This window comes from Rhinatrema bivittatum, chromosome 2, assembly GCF_901001135.1.
Source record: "Rhinatrema bivittatum chromosome 2, aRhiBiv1.1, whole genome shotgun sequence".
Lineage (NCBI taxonomy): Eukaryota > Metazoa > Chordata > Amphibia > Gymnophiona > Rhinatrematidae > Rhinatrema > Rhinatrema bivittatum.
In genome coordinates this window covers 403,562,105-403,578,625 of record NC_042616.1, presented here as the reverse complement: position 1 = coordinate 403,578,625, position 16,521 = coordinate 403,562,105, and the positions used below count along the sequence as shown (strand labels likewise).

Genomic DNA, 16,521 nt, shown 5'->3' with positions numbered 1-16,521 from the left:
TAAAGCCGTCTCACTTCTGCCAAAAACCTTCAGAGCTATGTCACTAGCGGCTGATCCAGAAGGGAGACGGCCAGGCCGGGGGCTTCCATCAGGCAAACTAGGCAGTCGCCTAGAGTGCCAAAAGTTCTGGGGGGGTGGCAAAAACCTGCTAGGTCGAAGTCCAGAGGGGGTGCTGTGCCAGAGCCAACCACCGACAAAGAAGGGGACAGTGATCTGGAGCCCCCTCTGCCAGTAGGATAGAGAGCTGTGCTGGAGGTAAATTAGGGAAGGGGGGGGGTGCATGACTGAAGGTTCGCCTAGGGCAGCAAATACTCCTGCACCGGCCCTGGAGATAGTGGAGGGGGGTGGGGGGAGGGAAGAAGGGGAAATGATACTTGGACCAGATTACAGATCTCTCTCTCTCTCTCCTGCAGGACACAAAATACGCACATGTACACCAAAACTGGTATCACCACCCAGGAATTTTCAGAGCTTCTTGCATTGCAAAACTAACAGTTTTCAAAGTCACTATCTGATAAATGAGATATCCTATGTGTGTGCGTCTGCCCCCCCTTTGAGGATGGAACACAGAGTACAGGGTGAACCTCGCAGTAACAGTGCTGCCATGGAACCTGGTGCACTCTGCAATAAACAAACACCAGGGATGCTGCTAGCTTTTTTGCTGCCCCTACTTGTTCTGTTTGTTTGGGGTTTTGTTTTTTTTTTTAATTCTTAATTTATGTGTTTTTTCCAGTCAGGGCTGGCACAAGAGTATTAGGCAACCTAGGTGAACCTTATAGCCTTGAGCTCCTCCTCCGTGGCTCTCTCCACACACAATTAAAATTATGAATTTATAATAACAGATTTTACATAAAGAAGAACATTTAAAGTACTCTCTTATGAGTTAAAAACAATATGTACAGTATACTATATTTACTTGCACTGCTGTGGTGCCAACCAACAAAACCTGCAAATAAAACACTAGAAAGCCATCGGATATTAGGCTTATTGTAATATAAGTTGGATGTGCTTGGCCCTCAGAAAGCCATGAGAAAATTGAATTACAATTACAATATAGTAAAACTCCCATACCAAAATAGCACTAACTGCCAGCACTCAAATAGTAACAACCCCACCTATGAAAAGGCAAAACTGCAAATAGTACACCAGGCCCTAAAACACCAATACAAAACAAGCCAAGCTTATATAAACTACATATTGTTGGAATACCTCACCTCAGTCACAAATGCAGAACACAGACAGACTCTCATCAAATACAGAATAAAGAGACTATAAAGTATAAACAGAAATATGCAGACAAAAACTGAACAGGAAACCACATCAAGCCAGACCCTATATGTAGTGCAAGCGGGATTGCAGTTTGAGGGTCATGTTAAGGCTCACTCTGTCCGGGCCATGGGGACTTCAGTGGCTAACCTGAGAGCAGTTCCAGTGGCGGAGATCTGGAGGGCTGCCATGTGGAGTTCTCTCCATACGTTCGCAGCTCATTATTGCTTGGCCAGAGACGGCCGCCAGGATAGTAGATTTGGCCAATCTGTCCTCCGTAACCAATTTCAGTTTTAAACCCGACTCTTCCGCCTAGGGTCCTATTTTTCAGGTTCAGGCTGTCTTCCTCCGTTACCAACAGCACCTAGCTTGTTGTGCCCGTTGGCACCTGTTTGGTGTCTGTTGGTCCACTCCGTCCAGAAGCAGCCTGCAGCTAGGTATTCACCCATGTGTAAGGACTACCATCCTGCTTGTCCCAGGAGAAAGCAGAGTTGCTTACCTGTAACTGGTGTTCTCCTAGGACAGCAGAATGTCAGTCCTCACGAAACCCGCCCACCACTCCGTGGAGTTGGGCTCCATTTTAAGCTTGTTGTTTTATTTTTTAAATTCTCTGTAACAAGACTGAATGGGGACCCCGAGTGGCTGCGTGGATAGTGGCATGCTGGGCATGCTCAGCGTGTCAGTCAAAGTTCTAGAAACTTTGACAGAAGTTTTCCATGCCGGGCTCTATCTGATGATGTCACCCATGTGTGAGGACTACCATCCTGCTGCTCTAGAACACCTGTTAAGGTAAGCAACTCTGCTTTACTATTATGATTGATTTATATTTCTTGATTTTCCTGTTTTATGAGGAATAGTGATGTTTCTGTTTTTCCATTCTTACACTGCATGCAGAGTCTGGCTTCCGAGCATGCCGATACATAAGTGTTATTTTAATGCTGTTCCCTGATGCAGGAAGTGCCGAAACACCAGCTGGTGTCGGGTCTTTTCTTTTAGGACGTGCTTAACGCTTAGAATTTATGACATATGTACTTTGCAATTGCTGTGCACTATATATGTTGTCTGATTCTGCTGCAGTTTTTGCTTGCAATTAATAAATTACCAAAAGAAAGAAATATTCTGCCTACTGATAGGTTTTATGGACAGTTCCTTTGCAATACATGATTGAGAGGACCGGGTCATTTGGAAGACATTTTCATTGTCTGTATAAGAGTTCCTAGCTAGCTGATATCCCTTAGTTATAATCCTTTTGTGAGCGTTTTGCTTGTTTAATATGCACAATTTGTATGTCTTCCGGATGGTGATGGCTTAGATTTGAGACAGCTCGCTATCTGTGGTCACCTTGTCAGCAGAACATGAGCTCGCACAGAACACGGACCTGGAGAAAGTGTGTTTCTACATTTGTTTAAAATGAAAGCATGGAAAACAACATTCTCAAGTGCATTCTGATGAAAAGTGTATGTAACCCTCTCTTCGTTGTGAGACTGAATAAAGGGCTGCTAGTGGGATCCATGGGTGGGGAGGAGTTATGACCTCCGGGGCCCTCAGTGCGGTAAGGGACTAGCCAGACAGTAATCTTCCTCTCAAGGGCCTTCTCAAATAATTCCCTGAATATTCACTGTAGTAGAATGGAAGATAACATCAATGAGGTCAAGGAAAAGTACCGCCAGTCTTTTTGGTGGTGGGCACCTAAAAATCAGTTTATTGCCGCTTGAAAAATAAGATCCAAGGCACGATGGCAAAAATGGTGAAAAGAAACAGGAGAATGACAACTAAAAGAGCAGCGATATCTTTATTCATAATGGGCTTTCTTTTTGCCCTCCTTCTCTGAACTGAATCGGTGTCCTTGGGACCCTCCCTGTGAAAGGCGGGAAGTTCTGGCTCTTTCTTAATCACGAGCCACCAAAAACAGAGTGAAGAAAACAACCTCATTGCCGATATGTCCGCCTCTAGTGTTAACTGAGCGCAGAGAATCAAACAAGCTGGAATGCTGTGCCTCCTGGAAGGGGAGATGTTTCCTTCAGGTCGAGACCATTCAGACTCCAAAGACTCTCTCTCGATTTCCAAAAATGATGTCTTAATTGGTGGACCTTGAGGCCCTACCAAATACAGTAAGCTCAGACCCCGTTTGCCATGGTCAGACTCCAGCGTCTACAAAATCTCCTTCTCCCTCACCTGCAACAGTACTGCCAACCCTTTTTAAACATCATCCCCATTAAGGCTGGGACCCAACCAGGGAGAGAGGGGCCAGAAATGCAAAGCTTCCCAGAGCTTGGAAAACTGAGCTGGTAAAGAGGAGCAGCAGCAAAGCCAATATTACAGATTAATGAGAACACACAGTACAATGAGAATCTCAACTGGGTCACAAGGATGGGTCGATTTGGCCTTTTCCTGCCATCGTTTACTGAATTTTTATTCATACTAACGCACAATATTAATTTTCAAAAGTGACGTGTGTGTGCATGTATGTGTTGAGGGCAGGGGAGGTGCAAGGCTGAAGGTTCGCCTCTGGCACCAAATAACCTTGCATCAGTTCCTGTCATCTGTCGTTCCATTTTTCCAATTCTAGTTCTCTTGAAATCAGTCAGCCGAGTAATTCTTTTGTTTTGCAGCATGCAAGAGGTTACTTTTCTGGCAGGGCTGTTTCTGGAATATCAAGCCTTCTGCTTTACTACTGGGTTTTATTTTTAACCAAAAAGGTTTGTTGTATTTTTTTTTTTAATGTAAACAAAATATCTACTTTTAATTATCAACTGAATTTTCTGGGAATTTTGAGGAAGTTCATCTTAATTAAAAGAAACAAACAGGGAGGTTTCCCGGGTTTCAGCACACAGGAGGCAATGATCTGGGTCCTTCCTGAACCCTGTAGAATCAATTTTTGCTGTCTGATGGCAGTGACAGTGTAAGAACAGTGCAGCCGAGCCAATACAGACTCTCAACTTTATTTATGAACTGAAAATTCACATACTTTGTAGCGGTTTTGATCCTTCCCAAAAGGGGGAAGAGGGGCTGGAAGATGGAAGATATTGGCTCGCTCATGCCATCTCTCTGCTAAGAGAGTAATTTTAAAAGGGACTTCTGTGGGTATGGCAGCACCTTTACCTGCAAAAAAACAAAACAGTATGACCAATGCGTGCAAAAACTAATGCACAGACACACTATATCTGCATACGTTTATGGGCATATGGGAGAGATGCTTGAGAAGGTGACATGTGGGCAAGACTGGGACTTACGCCCAGACCTTTATATCGTAAAATGTATGGGTGCCAATTCCCTCGGCAAACCTACGTGCAGCTCTAACAGCCGGTGGAATCGTGTGCACAGTATGGCCGGGATAATGTTCAAAGTGGACTCATGCTCTTAAGTTCACTATGAAAACGGGTTTAACTTCTGCGTGATGTTACAAGATTACCCCCTAAAAGAAAAGGGAAAAAGGGGCCGCCCAGCAAACACACAAAAAAAAGGTCTGTGAGCCGAAGAGCCCTCTCCTGATACTGTAACAGTGTGGAGGGAGCCTCCTTCCCCCCCACCGCCTTACCAGCATCATTTCCTGAGGCTTTACTTCCCCGCCTCTGTGATCCTCCCTTTCCAGCAGGGAGGTTCTGGGACAGGAGAATGAGCAGGGGGGGGGGGGGGGGGGGCAGTATCAGGAGGCAATAAGAGGCTGGAACGGACGGAGGGTCTGCCTCTTGCTTCTTCTCCGAAGGCAGACGTGGTTTCCTGCAGCAAACCAGCGACAGCCATCTTACAGCTACGTGTCTCCAGGAACGCAGTCCTCGGCAGACCTTCCTGATGCAGCTCGATGCCCTACCTCCTCCAGTATCCAAGGTGGGTGTACCCAGGCCTTTAGCACTGGTAGCTCACCCCTGGATGGGAAGAGGAGGGGGGCTAGCCTGCCAGTTAGAACAGATGTGCTCTCTGCCCTACCTGCCGACATAGGGCGTGAAGGCTTGGGCCTTGGGGCTGCTCTTCCTGCGGCCATAGGTGGGCCTGAGCCACCCACTCGTGGCAAGCGTGCCCCCAACAAAAAGAAAGTTAGTGGGAAGATAGTGCCCACACGGCCCTATCCACCTCCTCTAGGATTGCGGGGGGGGGGGGGGGGGGGGGTGGAGGAAGGAGGCATAAAGCATTAGCCGCAGAAGGTTGTCGGGGAGAGCTATGCTGGCCTCTGGAAGCAGGACTGTGCACGGAAGTGACCAAGGCGGAAACTGAGGGGCAGGGATGGGCCACATACCCCAGGGAGGGCAGATTGGAGGCAGCTTTGGGCCAGCTGCATAATGGTCCTGGCCTTGAGGGGGTAAAAAAAGGATAGTGGGACAGAGCAGACAGGCATGGGGGTAGGGGAGGGAGCTGCAGGTCAAGCAAACATTGGGAGGTACTCTGGCTGGTTTTATGTCCAGCTAGGGGAGCTCAAGCATACTGTTTTGCCCATATAATGCACCACAGAATGGCCTGGTACAAGCCATTGGTGCTCAGGCTGGGGTGGGCAATGAAAGTTCCTTTGCAGTGTGAAGCCAGGTATGCGGGAGCCCTCAGGGGTTCTGGGTGCAGTGAGGCAGGAGGACAGGGAGCAGATTGCTCACAATGGGCAGCCTTCCGGCCAGGCTTGCCCCATGTCCATGCCCTATTGCATAGTCCCACATAGGTACACGGTGTGTGTGGGGGGAGGGGGTTTTAAAGACAAGGATGGCCCCTTCTGCCTCTGGGCCCCCAGCCTGGCCTCTTGCTTGGCTGTATGCCACATGGGGTGGACAAGGATGGGCATTTCCAATGGATAGTGCCCAGTCAATCCTGGGCAGGAAGATGGCTGAGCTAGGCCCAGTGAGGGAGATTGTAGATGGGACACTGGTGTAACACCACCCGATAAGCACACAGGAGCGGAGGCCACTGCCTGCTCCTCAGAGAAGGACCAAATCATACCAGCAGAGGCGAGTAGATACCTTCAGAAGGTAATGTTGACCACACCAAACCTGGGTCGACAAAGTGGAGAGCAGGCAAGGCCTTGCAAAATCCTGATTTGTGTACTGATACAGGAGTAAAAGCTTTCTCTGGGCAGGAAGGGATTGAAAGGGGTGAAAGCTCTGGGAAGAAGAGAAGGAAAGGGGAAGGACAGGATTGGAAATGATAAAGGGATAAGAAAGGAGTGACTCTGAAACATCCACAGTTTGATTTTTGGGTAACGAATCCTCTGTTTCCGCTAAAAGCTCAATGTCTGGTTCCTCCTCTTAGGGATGTGCAGGGATAAAAAATGTGTTTGTTTTTTGGTTCGTTTTCGGGAGGCTTTTCCCCCACGAATTTCAGTTCATGGAAAGTTTGATTCATTTCATTCGTGTGAAAAAAAAAAAATCAACATTAAAAAAAACCAAAAAAAGAATACTGTACATCAAAATGGCGCCATCCACTGGGGTGAATGCGCCCAAGTTAATTAACTCTGGTGCAACCCTAGGGAATGGTGTCAGTTTTCAAAGAAAAAAAAGGATACTGTCGTTGCTGCTCCGGGCCTGGGCCTGAACCTAGGCTGAGGCCTAGGTGTCAGAACCCAGCCTCCAGGCCAGGCCCCGGCATCAGGCCTGTGTCTGGGCTGAGGCCCGGCATTGTGACCCAAGATGGGCTGTGTTGTCAGGGCCTGGGCTTGAATCCTGGCCTAGGCATCAAGACCCAGCCTTTTGCCTGGGTCCACATCCTGACCTAGGCCGAGGCGTCAGGCCCCACCGTTGGACTTGGGTCTAGGTCGAGGCCCCAGCATCTAGACTTATTTATTTATTTAAAGTTTTTTTATACCGGTATTTGTCGAAACATCATATCGGTTTACATGGGCCGCAGCATTGGGCCCGGGCCCAGGCGTCAGGACTCAGCCTGGAAACGTCTTCAGATACCTAGACGGATCAAGTAAGTTAAATTTTTGGGGGGCTCGGGCAGCAGCCAAAGCCACTGCATCAGTCCGAACCTAAACTGAGAGCCCTGGGTCGCACTTAGGTATAGGCTATGGCCCCTGCTTTGGGCCTAGGCCTAGGCTCGATGCATTCTTTTTAAATGAATGCAACAAATAAGGTTCATTTTATTTGGGGGGCCCTCAAATTCATTTCAGGGCACCCCCCGCAAATGAAACAAATTGATCTTATTCATCGCATTTTGCATATTTGTTTAAAACAAATGCACATCCCTACCTCCTCTGATTCCAGTAGTTCAGACTCAGAATTGGAGCTGGATAAAAGGGAACAAAGCGGCATTCCATCCCTGACTAATCTTACTCACCTGTGGGAGACTATTCCTTGCTCTACTAGGCAACAATGAATTTATATATTTGCTTTTCTACAGGGTCGGCAAAAGGGGTCCAAGGGCAGGAAGGGCAAGAAAAGGAAGGATGGTAAAGGGAAAAAGGTCTTCCAAAACATTTTTAATTGGACAAGGGCATTCCTCTCAGGTTGGCCAGTGTTATCAGAGAGAATGACCCGGTGCAGTATTGTGGCTTGTTTAGATATGTGGATATCATACTGAGTGCCTATAAGGACTATGGTCCTTGGTCATGACTGAATTATGATGAGAAATTCTTGCAAAAAATGGAGAACAGGCACTTGGCTTGGGGAAAGCAGGATATAGAGCTCTGGCTCAAGGAAATGAAAGGGCAACCACACAGGCCGATTCAGTACCGACGCATAAAAAAAAGTGCGGCAGAGCCGGGCGCCCGCACGTTTGACACGCGCACATTTTAGTTCACAAGCCGCTCAATTCAGTATTCAAATTAGATGCAAATCCAAGCGGTGGCAAAGGAGCACCAAAAGCGCACCTATGAAGCGGTAGGCATTCACAATCCATTTTACTGTATAGAGCGGTATACAGTGCCTATACAGTATCCAGGGTGCGCTGGCGCCATACCTTTCAAATGTCATTCCAGCAGTAAAGTGGATGGTTCTTTTCTACAGACCCCGCATGGACACCAAGGCCGCTGCCCTGAGCATCCGGACGTCCTTGATTGGAGGCCACCCCCAACCTTCCACGTCCAGGCGCTTAAGGACATGCAAGGACGTCCGGACGTCTGTGAAGGTCGGGGCCTCCAAGCATGGACACCCGGAAACAGACGGGAATGCTGCCTTCCAACGTCCATGGCCGCTGCCTTGAGCGCCCGGCCTCAGGGATGCCTAATTCTAGACGCTGGAGGAAGGCATCCGTATAGGCGTCCCGCTGGCCCCCCCCACCGAGCCTCAGGACACCTAGCAAACACCGGAAGGCATCCGCAGAGGCGTCCATGTCTCCGCTGGACCCCCGGAGCCTCAGGACGCCTAGTAGACGCCGGAGGAAGGCCTGGCGTGGCTCCCATCTCTCCGGCGTCTGTAGAGGCGTCCATGTCTCCGTTGATCCCCCTGGAGCCTCAGGATGCCTAGTAGATGCTGGAGGAAGGCCTGGCATGGCTCCCACCTCTCTGGCGTCCGTAGAAGCATCCATGTCTTCGCTAGACCCCCGGAGCCTCAGAGACGCCCAGAGATGGATGGTACCGTTGAACATATACCTCCTCCAGTCTTGCTGCTGGGTTCTCCGGTTGGCTGGGTTCTCCTTGCTGCTGGGCTCCCCTGTTGGCCTCTCCAATCTGCCTTGTAGAATTCGCTTGCCGAGCATTTTTCATTCTGCTTCTCAACCAAATGAAAAAGATCGCCAGAGCCAATATATGCATGTTGTCCATGACGTTGTCCGGTCCGAAGCTGACTGAACACTACACTAACGCCAGGGTCAGGGTAGGCGGTAAATATAGAGATTAAAGACGCGGTAAATAAGCTGGTTAAAAACGCGATAATTTGGGCGCGCGTTATCGGGGGGAATAGCGAATCCGATCATTAACAAATCATATACATGCGGCAGGCGGAAATGGATACGCATCTTTTTCAGCAAGCGCTAAGGATGCGTAAAAGCCGATACTGAATCGCGCGTCCATCTTACGCACTCAAAACGTGCGTCCAAAGCGCTTTACTGTATCGGCCCGACAGGAAGGATCCAGCCATGTGCAGTTCTTTCAGTCTGCCAGCAGGGCAGAGGGTACAGGAAGCACCACCCACCAGCTGGGAATACAACAGTTCCACCTGTGCACTCCTAAAATGTACATTTAAACACATCTGCTTGAGATGTGCAGCCTATCATCCTGCCAACAGATGTTTTAATAAGGGAGGGGGCAAGTCCTGCCCCCAAGCAAAGTAAACTGGCAATTTGGGTTAAGGCCCCTCACCGGTAAAGATGGAGGCTAAGGCACCCTGGCTGGCCAAAAACCACAAAACTCATAAGGTCCTGAGAAATATGAAGGTTTCACCATGAGGTTCAAAATCCCATATCAGGGTCCTTGGGCATTTCACCCCACTAGGAACTCTTGTTTCAGAATCCCGTTTGCCAAGATGGTGGAAGAGGAGGTGAAGCTGAGACAAGTAGCTGTCCCCTTCCCCTACATACTCTTCTGGGATATGATCTCACCATTGGCTGTGGTCACTTAAAAGGAACCAAGCAAATTCTGCCCAATACAAAATCTATCCTATCCAGATGGGTCCTCAATAAATGATTTTCTGCCTCAGGTGGAGTGTTTGGTTCAATGTGCGTCATTCGATAGTGCTGTTGAGTTAGTATGCATTGTGGACAAAATGTTTTAATGGCAAAGGCTGACATAAGAGTTGGCTCTTCAGCTGTCCCTGGTTCACCCGGGCAGCTTTTCATTGCTGGGTTTCCAATTCTGGGGTGAATATCACTTTAAGACAGCAAACACCGCTTGAGACTGTCTATAACATAAGGCAAATAAAGACACCATAAAAGACAGTCTATATTCTCAGCTCACAAATGATATCTAAAACATGTTTATTAACTCATCACTTCCTAAATTCTATGCACTCTTTATTTTACTCATAGAATTTCATGTAAAACTATTATATCATTTTCCTAATGGGTTAGCCATGACCCCATACCCTAAACACTCAAACATACAACTAAAGACACCACATAACACATAACCCTAAAGACAACAACATACATCACACATAATGAAACACCAATAACATTCAACAAATGTAAATTTTCTCACTTGTCCCTAAAGAACCCTTTTACTATTACTGATTCACAACCCCCCTGGAACAAAGTCCGTTCAGACTGATCAATTTCAAAGAGTCCAATAGCATTCCACGGAAGTCCCAAAATTGTTATATCATATCAGACTGCATCAAAACAGCCTTGTACTTCTTGAAATTGAAATATCCATGTTTAGCACCATTATTACATTAGTTGAAGGAGTAGACCAATTTAGAACAAAATGGAAGAGTATTTTGAAACACTGGGGGGTTTTAAAGCTATATCCGTTGTTTCAAGACATTCCAATGTTTGCTTTTTCTAGGGCTCCAAATTTGAGAGATCATTTGGTCCACTCTGCAATGTCTATGGATCCAATACTAGTACCACAGAGGGGTCATTCTCCCTGTGGGAAGTGTAGTGTATGTCCATTATCTTTCAATGGGGAGAAGGTGTCGCTGCCTAATAGGCGCCCTTTTACTTAATAAGGAAGTTGAGTGGAACGCCTTATTATAGATGATACTTTAGGGCATCATTGTCTAGGTACAGACTTTGAGTTCCAGCAAGGCTACAATAGGGGGCGGGTGCCTCATTGGGGATTTCTAGAGCAGAGGCTAGAACATTTTTTCAAAGATTTAAAAATTCAAAAATAAAGACAATTAGTGTTTAGGGCAATTTGAGTATCTTTAAGATTTACAGATATTTTGCCAAAAATGGGGGTGTTGTTTGAGTTGTATATTAGACAAATATATGAGAAGGAAAAATACTGTGCATCTGTGAAACGTTCATGGGGGAAGGGCTAGAGGATATTTAGCGCAAGCTTGCTCATGCTCTCATGTACACATGATAGATTATAGGCAGTGTGTTTGGGAGCTTCAATGTGGGTGTTATTTGGGGCTTGATGGAGTGGAGATTGCGATGATGATTCTAGAGATTGACTGTTTGTATGTATGTTTTTATGCTTTTAGATTAAATAAGTTGTTTCCCTGATGTAGGCAGCTGTACACTGCTGAACTGCTGCAGCGTCGGGCATGGCTGAATAACAATATCGGGTACATCTGGATAACATTTATTACGGTGGAGCACGGCTGGTAGGATCATCTCCACAGTGGAGAAGAGAGCGAGTGCACCCTTTAGGTTTTGCCTTTCCTCGCACATGTGCTTGGAAACGGATGTTGGGAATACAAGAGCAATAGGACATTGTGTTCCAAAACATTATTATGATCAAGACACTCTGGAAGTTGGCGCTTACAGCAGGAGCATTTTGTGATAAATTGGTCTACTCCTTCAACTAATGTGATAATGGTGCTAAACATGGATCTTTGAATTTCAAGAAGGACAGGGCTGTTTTTGTTACGCGCCCCATCTGCACTCGGCCCGCGCACGGGCCTGCTCACCTCTCCAACTCCTCTGCAGGTCCCAGGTTGGCCTCCCCAGCAGCAGCCGCAAGCTCCTCCAGGCCTCGGCATCCTGCGGTGGCGGTCGCCGGGCCTTCCTATGCATGCCAGGCCTCAAGGCGGGCTCGGCGTCCTCCGTGGCATCGGCCCCACTCCTAGGCAGGCGCGCACGGACTGCCCGGTCCCTTATAGGGCCAGGGGCGGGTCCAAGCTCCACGGCGCACCCTGATTAAACGCAGTACAAGAGGAAGTGCCTGCCTGCACTTCCTTGCCTTGGCAATCGGGTCGACACTGTGTGTGTACTAGTTTGTCTCCATGTCTCATCGCCTGTTCCAGTCTTGTTCTAGTCTTGTTCCAGCATCCTCCTGTTCCAGCGTCTGTCTGTTCCTGCATTCCCCCAGGTAGTACCTCTTGGACTGTCTCTCTGGTACTGACCTCTGCCTGCTCTTGACCACGCTGATCGCTGCCCAGATAATGACCTCTGCCTGCCTCCTTGACCTTGTCTGATCTCTGGAACCTGACCCCTGCTTTGATTGACTACTCTCTGATCTTTGGAACTTGACCTCTGCTACTACTGACCACGCCTCCTGAATTCTGGTCCTAGCTTTGTCATCACTGACACTGTACCGGCCTTCCTTGATTCCTCAGGCCTCTAGTCCAGACATTGACTGCGCACCCTTGATCCTGGTGGGCACACTTTTGAATTTCCTTTCTGGGAGACCCTGCGAGGCCCACCTAAGTCCAAGTGGCTCGGGTCCCTAAGGGCTCCACCTGGGGGGGACCACGGGCTTCCAGTGGTGAAGCTCCAGCTAGCCTCTGTCTCCTCCTGTGCTCCACCTCCTGGTGGCAGGTGCTTCCTGGATCCGACCAGGGAGCCGCCCTACACTGCTCCAGAATAAGGGTCCACCTCCAAGCGCAACAGTTTTGATACAGTCTGATATAACAATTTTGGGACTTCCATGGAGTTCTATTGAACTCTTTGAAATTGATCAGTCTGAACGGACTTTGTTCCAGGGGGTTGTGAATCAGTAATAGTAGAAGGGCTCTTTAGGAACAAGTGAGAAAATTTATATTTGTTGAAATTTATGGGTGTTCATTATGTGTGATGTATGTTGTTGTCTTTAGGGTTATGTGTTATGTCGTGTCTTTAGTTGAATGTTTGAGTGTTTAGGGTATGGGGTCGTGGCTAACCCATTAGGAAAATGATATAATTGTTTTACATGAAATTCTATGAGTAAAATAAAGAGTGCATAGATTTTAGGAAGCGATGAATTAATAAACATGTTTTAGATATCAGTTGTGAGCTGAAAATATAGACTGTCTTTTGTGGTGTCTTTATGTGAATATTCCTTTGACAAATGTATGCCAATTGGGTGCTCAGTATCTTTTAGTCAGGGTCAGCGAGCGTCAGATCTCATGAAAGAGGTCATGTTGAGGTGTTTGAGCTCAAGGCATGCTCCTGATGTCCAGGACAGTATGGTTGACTCCTTCTCACGATTCAGGTGGTCTCTTTTCAGGGAGAGGCACTTGGTGCAGACAAAGAGGGAGCAGTGGTACTGGCAGAGTTGTGACGATTTGGGATGGCGAGCTCCTCAAGAAATATACCGTTCTGGCAACCTGGACTGCATATGAGTGAGGTTTCTGGAAGATGGAGCACTTCATGCAGCATGGGGGGACACAGTTAGTCAAACACTTGACACTTGTTCCTTGAGGAATGCAGAGGATTACCTTGCTCTGCGTCCTCAAGGGGGTAAATACTGGCTGGTCCATCTGGATCTTTCCCCGCTAACCAGGTTCCAACTGACCACCATCTTTAAGAGATGCAGTGTAGGCACCGGCAGGGTTAGTGGCACCTTTGACCCAAATTCTTTCAGGATAGGTACAGCCACCACAGCAGCCCATTGGGGTTTGTCGGTATCCTCAGTTAGGAGAATCTGCCATTGGCGTTCCTCAGCCTCTTCCACTTACGTGCGGGTGGGGCGAGCTGGTCAGGAGGGACATTCAACCTCTCTGTAGGGCTGATGCAGTAATTTGTGCATTAAGGAACTGTGTGCTGAATTTCAGCACATGGTTTTAACGCACCGATTAAAATTATTTTTAACTCCTGATGTAGCAAGCTAATGACATGCTAATGTATCAGGAGTTAGAAAGTATGTGGAGTGAGTTAAAATGTGGGGAAAAAAAGAGACCATGATGAAAATAAAAAGACAGCTGGATAAATCATATTTATCCAACTATCTGTCCACAGTTAGCCATTGACGCATAGCCAGATAAGCCCATGTAATGACCCCTTGGGTTGTTTGGGGACTTTTTGAAGGTTTTTCTTTGTCAGAAGATTGAGTGAGACTCCTGGGTGTTGCCTGCGGTGAGGGCACAGGGAACGTCCCAGGACCGGGAAGACTGGCCTCGCTGTGACCTTTCAAGGAAGCAAAGGAATGGCGGTGACCCGCTGCAGTGCCTTCTGGTGTTAAGGTCAGCTTTGGGGACAAAGATATTTGGTTAGAAGATCTCGGAGGAAGAGTTTTGCTGCCCCTTCTACCTGCCCTATCAGAGGGACATTGAGAGCTGTGTGTCCAAGGGAATCCCTTTCCAACTTGGGATTACAGAGGGAAAAAGAGAAAGAGATAGAGCGAAACATTTACAAAGCTGCGAGTAAGATCAACATTGAGTTACATCTGGAGCCCCCCCCGATTGGGAGAGAGTTATTTGGGGGTTTGTGAATAGGACTGTAAAACAGATTTTTGGCCAGCTGGAGGAAGTTATTTTCCGTCCCAATAAGGAAGGAAGCCCTTACCCACTCGGGGTCCTCCTTAATTCAAGCCCTGGATGGTGAGTGCTTCCCTTGCCCCTGGACCAATGTAAAGAGATCCTTGCACAGACAGAGAGAAGGAGAGAAAGAACTGTAACAGCCACCTATGGAAACCAACAGAATTGATTTACATTGTGCCATTATTATACCTGATCACCCTTCAGTAGAGAATGCAATTTTGGACACTAAGGCTAAAGTCTGCAGTGTGGTTACTGGCACGTACAGCACACACGGTGGGTAAAAGTGCACCTCTCCCAGGGAACTAACAGTAAAGTCACCCCTGACACATCTGGGCCTTGACAGGGCTTTTCCTCCCCCCCCCCCCATACAAAAAATCTAGACCCTGGGGAAAGGGGGCAGTACCAGAGCTAACCAAGAGTAGTTCCAGCCCCAAAGAGAGTCCAGATCTTTTATGGTCCCATCTGGGTCTAGCAAACATCCGGGGATGGGGGTTATACCCATATTTATCCCGCTAAGTGGCGGCAGAGCGGAAAAGACGTACTTTTTTTCAGATTTTTTGTGCCTGTATAGCAGCACTGGAGACTAAACTCCATTTCTGACCCTGGAATTAAGTTTCCACAGCTGAGAAAGACCGGGTTAAGTCAGTGCACCTCTCTGCAGTCCTGGAGTACTGCTTAATGCCCTCATTTTCATGGGATTTCCATGCGAGGGCGCTAAGCAGCGCTCACATTTTAGAACACACATATTTTGTGAGCATAAAAACTCTTTGCTGCATCGGTAGCAAGGTTTATGCTCACAAAATGTGCATTCAAGTGCATGTAAAGCAGTGCGTTGAGCTGAACGCGCCGTTCTGCCTTGACCTGGGTTTGCTGTTTCTTCCTAGGTGTTACAGCTAGGTCAGCATGACCAAAATCAGCCGGGGTAGTGGGTCATTCATTTGTTAAGTGGTGGTCAGAGAAGCGGGGAGCAGCCAGAGCATAGGGGTGGCATCTGAGCATGGTAGCGAGGGAAATGCTTATCACCTAGATGGGCAGGAGCGGAATGGCATGGGAGCAACCGATTCCTGTTAGGAGGCAGTGGGCAGGCACTTGGGTGAGGCCGAATGTCATTATTCTTCTTCACCTTGACCCGAAGTACATGCCTAGCTGGCTGCACGGCGGGCAACTACAACTTGGGGCCGAGCTTGTCATGGAGGGTCCAGCTGGCAATGGTGGATTACACTGGATTGGCTCAGGTACCACTCGGGATTAGTTATGTTGTAACTCAGTGAAGCTGCGGCTCTGTATTTCCACTTAAAATGGTGTCAGCTCAATGTTTCTTTTGTACTTGGGGTGGATGGGAGAGGCAGGGGAGGGAAGCGTCCCAACTGCTTGTGTTACAAGTTTGTTTTTTTTTCTCTTTTTTTGTTTGGTTTTCAAGGGCCTCCTGCTCCTGCCATGGCTTTGTCTGCAAACTGCTTCTGTTTTGCGGGCTGCTACAGAGAAAAGCCCCCTCCGAATGCTGCAGGGCAGACGGCTCCCTCCGCCAGCGTGTAAACAAACGGCTGATGGGAGCAGGGAGCTGACCTGCACTGTTTAGGGAACCAGAATAAAAAATACCCAACAACTTGAAAGGCTGACATGTAAGGGAAAGTGTCTTTTTCCCCACTGAAGCTCCAAGAGGCTTGGATCATCCGTGCAGTGGAACAATTTGCACAGCAGATTTCTGACGAGCTTCATCTATATCAGGATATTTGATTGGGCTTTCTTAAGGGCTACTTAACCAATGTGTCCTTTCTTTCCTCTCCAGGCAGGCTCCTCCTGCCCCTTTGGGTTTTCAGTTCAACGAGTTCCAGGGCTTGGATCCTGGTGCCAGGAGCCTTCATTCCCAACTACCTGGGAATTGTCTCCCCTTTTCACATTTCCTACTCCCATCCAGCCCGGTCACCGCAGCGATGGTCCTCAGCCAGGGTCGGGAGGGGGAGGGGCTGATCAAGCACCAGGGACTCCCTCCAAAAACCTGCAATAATGGGTCCTAAAGCCAGCCATTAGGCAGGGGCCATTGCATGATGACTAA

At 48.0% G+C, this 16,521-nt stretch overlaps 1 protein-coding gene across 1 annotated transcript in view; it reads right to left on the bottom strand.

The window, feature by feature from the left end:
- MFNG (MFNG O-fucosylpeptide 3-beta-N-acetylglucosaminyltransferase) overlaps window positions 1-16,521 on the bottom strand; it is a 61,316-nt gene that overhangs the window by 11,012 nt on the left and 33,783 nt on the right. The window lies entirely within an intron of this gene.